The sequence below is a fragment of the Hevea brasiliensis genome, chromosome 2 (genome assembly GCF_030052815.1).
Source record: "Hevea brasiliensis isolate MT/VB/25A 57/8 chromosome 2, ASM3005281v1, whole genome shotgun sequence".
In the NCBI taxonomy this organism is placed as follows: Eukaryota; Viridiplantae; Streptophyta; class Magnoliopsida; order Malpighiales; family Euphorbiaceae; genus Hevea; species Hevea brasiliensis.
Window position 1 is genome coordinate 36534171 of NC_079494.1, and position 4338 is coordinate 36538508.

Genomic DNA, 4338 nt, shown 5'->3' on the forward strand with positions numbered 1-4338 from the left:
ATGCAAAAGAAAAAAAAATGCTAGAAAATAAAATAAAATAAAATAAAATAAGGGAAAGAAAACAAATCTGATTGTGGCTAACAAGCCACCCATGGGTTGGCTCCTAAGAAGCGCTTTTGTTTATCGTCATTAGCTCGACATGGCAAAGCTTCTTAATCCATATAAATTGGGTTACTCAATTTGAGTTCCTCCACTGAATGCTCCTGAAACCCCTCATAAAATGGCTTGAGTCTATGATCGTTGACCTTGAACACTTTGTTAGTTCCTAAACTTTGAATTTCAACTACACCATAAGGAAACACATTAGTAACAACAAAGGATTGAATCTAACGAGAACGCAACTTACCAGGCATCATCTTCAATCTGGAATTATATAATAAAACTTTTTGGCCAATCACAAACTACTTCCTTAGTTTGTCATGAAATGCCTTGGTCTTTTCTTTATAGATCCTAGAATTCTCATAAGCCTTAAGGTGAATTTCCACTAATTCATGCAATTGTGATTTTCTTTCTAACTCACCCTCCATGCTTAACTTAAAAAAATCCTGCACAAATGTATCGACAACATCAATAGAAAAGACAGAATGATCATCAGCAGGATACTTCATCGCATCAAAGATATTAAATTTGACAGTCTCTCCATTAAACTCCATAGTTAAGGTACCCTTATCTACATCAATTTTTGTCTTGGCAGTTTTTAGGAAAGGTCTTCCAAACAAAATCAAAGCTGACTTTGATGTGGGAACACTATCCTCCATATCCAGAATGTAAAAATCTCTAGGAAAAATCAATTCTCCAACCTGCACCAACACATCCTCAACTACTCCTAATGGGTAAGCATTAGAATGATCAGCTAACTGAATAATGGCACTAGTTTCTTTCAAAGGACTCAAATTTAAAGTTTGAAAAATTGAATTTGACATAACATTAGTAGATGCTCCTAAATCTGCTATTGCATGTTCAAATTTAGAATTACCTATTCTGCAGGGAATATAAAACGAACCTGGATCCTTACACTTAGGGGATAATTTTCGCTGAATTAATGCTGACACATTTTCCCGCACACTGATCTTCTCATTATTCCTTAGCTTGCGCTTTGTAGTGCATAATTCCCTAAGGAATTTAACATACCTGGGAACTTGTTTGATCGCATCAAGCAAAGGTATATTAACCTCTACCTTCCTGAAAGTCTCCAAAATTTCTTTCTCTTGTTCTTCTTTCTTAGTCTTAGCCAACCTACAGGGGAATGGAGGAAGAACAGAATCATTAGCCTTATTCAGTTTAGGTTTAGTATTTACCTCAACTTCAGGAACTTCAGACTTTGTTGCTCCATGCTTCTTCTTTTTCATCAACTCATGTGGAGTCTGATTATCAACTTCTTTCGCACTCCACAACACTATAGCATTGGCATTTTCTCTGGGATTCATGATTGTTTGTGATGGAAGCTTTCTAGAACCTTGAGATTCCAGCTTACTCACAGATGAAGCTAACTGACTAATCTGCCTCTCTATGTTTTGAATACTATTTCTGGTCTCCTATTGAAACTGTTGTGTATTGTTAGCCAAAGCCTTAACAATTTCATCAAGTGACATACCTTGATTTGAGGGAGGTGGAGGGGTTGATTCACTTATGGTCTTTGTTGCTACTAGTATCAGTTTTGCACAGGTTGATTTCCATAACTCAAATTGAGATGATATCGCCATCCTGGATTATAAGTATTGGAAAAGGGATCATACCTGCATTGTGGCTGTCCATAATTTCCTACTGCATTAGCATGTTACATTGATTCATCCTCTTGTAATGTAGGACACATGTCAGTAGCATGACCCGAACCGAACAAATTCCACATACCTTAACAGTTTGCATGTTCCCTACAGCTAATTGCCTCACTAAAGAAGTTAAATCAGAAATCTATTTCTCAAGGTTAGATGTACTTACCTCATTAACCTTCTTAGGTGTGTGATCCATTCTCATTCCAAACTGCTAAGAGTTTGTTGCCATGTTAGCAATCAACCTCCTTGCTTCTTCTAGTGTCTTGTCAACCAAAGCTTCTCCACTAGCAACATCTATCATACTGCGATCCATTGGTAGAAGTCCCTCATAGAAATATTGAATCAAAAGTTGCTCACTTATTTGATGATGGGGACAACTTGCACACAGCTTCTTAAATCTCTCCCAATACTCATACAAACTCTCTCCATTATACTGCCAAATGCCACAAATCTCTTTTCTTATATTGGTAGCACGGGAAGCAGGAAAATATTTCTCCAAAAACATTTGCTTCATCTCATTCCATGAGTTGATAGATCCAGAAGGAAGGTAATACAACCAATCTTTAGCTGTGCCTTCCAGTTAGAAAAGGAAAAGCTTGAAGCTTCATTTGATCCTCTGAAACTCCTTGAGGTTTCATGCTGGAACACACAACATGAAATTCCTTTAAATGCTTATGTGGATCCTCACCTGCAAGACCATAAAACTTAGGGAATAAATAGATTAGTCCAGATGTTAACTCAAAAGCAACATTTAAAGCAGGGTATTAAATACACAAAGGCTGTTGGTTTAGAACAGGAGTGGCAAAGTCTTTCAAAGTTCTAGCAGCCATAGTTTCATTTTCAGAATTTAAATCCGAATCCGAATCTGAACTTAGTTCCCTTGGAGATTGGACTCCTTCAGATGTACTCAGAATCTACTTAGCTTGCTTAGCCAATTTTCTCAACTGTTTAGTTATTTTTTCTACTTTTGGATCAAAGATCAACCCATTAGATTGAGAAGTTCTTGTCATTAACAAAAAGAAATCAAAGTAAAAACAGAAAAATGCCTCAAAACTCTAGAAAACGATGGAATTTGGCTTCAAGAGGGTGGGGCCAAGGAATCATTGGTCTTGATTAGAACATCATTTCCTTCAAAAAAAGTATAGAGCGCCCTCCAAATTCAACCAAAAATCTGTCGATGAATAGTAAAACCGTAATTTTTTCTAAAAACCTTAAAACAGCAGCACTTCACAAATAAGGTTAATAACAAAAATATCCTAACACTGAAAACACGAAATCCAATGAACTTCAGTCCCTGGCAACGATGCCGAAATTCTTGATGGTTATCGATTCCACCAGAAATTAAATTAACTGAAATTACCAGTAATGAAATATTTTCTGTAATAAGTGGTAAGTCCAGGTCGAACCCTAGAGACTGAATTACTAAATTTCGTGCACTTGTGTAATGGAAAAAGAAACAAAGGTAGGGGGGAAGGTTGTAACACTAAATTAAAAGAAATCAAAGATTAAAGAACTAAAATTAGATATGAAACTCTCAAATTAAACAAACTTCAATCTAAGGTAATTCGCATTCTAATGCATGACTTGATCATAGACAAAAAAAGTACAATTATCTCTTATTGAATACTTAATGTAGATTTACCAAACAGCGAGGTAAACCCCTGACTTCCCTATACTCATCAATTCGAGCTCAGCACTCTTGTTGACTCTAATTATTAACTGAATTGGTATTAAGCAATCCTCATCAAATTAATAACTGCTTTAAGAATAAGAAGTAGTTAAGCTGAACAACAATTTATGAAGCATAAATCATTTAATTCACCCTATTGTTTTCTTAGGTTATTATCGAAAACTTGGATCATAATCAATAAAACCTAATTGCTACTCACGTTCAATCTTACACAATAATTACGGATTGTGAAGATGAACTAGCAATTGATCTCATCAAACAATTAACTAATAGGCTTTTTTAGCAAATCATTCAATAGATCAAAAACAACGAAATCAAGAAATAATAGATATTCAAAAAGACATAAATTAAATTAAGAACCTGGTCTCAAAAATCATGCATAAGAACTAGAATCCCTTGAACTGAATTAAGAACTTAGCCACTCATGTTCATGGCTTATAAAAAATTGAAGACATATAAAGAAGAAATCTAAAAAGAGAATGGAGAATAAAGGTCTTCTATGGTGTTCGAAGGTCTGAATGGTTTTTCTTGGCTGCTGCCCAAAGATGGCTTTATAATTGAAAACCTAATCCCAAAGATAAGAACCAAACTTGGAAAAGTTTTGAAATTCAAAAGAGACAGATTCACAGCTTTGTAATCACTACCATTTTTCAGCCACTTCCCTTTCAAATCTATCTCTGCCTTCTTCAGGAAAGTTGTAGCCCTACTTCTTAGCTTTCCAACGGGTACTCATTTGCCCAAATCTAAGGTCTACAGCCCAAGTTATGGCCCAAAAACCGAGATTGGTTGGGACAAAGTATCCAACCCATAATGATAACTTTATTACCGTTTTTGACAATTAAAATGGCCTTATCTCGCTTCCAGCCCTTCATAGAA

The 4338-nt window shown here is 35.5% G+C and overlaps 1 non-coding gene across 1 annotated transcript; it reads left to right on the forward strand.

The window, feature by feature from the left end:
- Positions 1–2131: 2131 nt before the first annotated feature.
- LOC131178018 (small nucleolar RNA R71) lies at positions 2132–2238 on the forward strand. The gene has a single exon (XR_009147149.1). It is a non-coding gene; the product is annotated as a small nucleolar RNA R71 (small nucleolar RNA).
- Positions 2239–4338: the final 2100 nt, after the last annotated feature.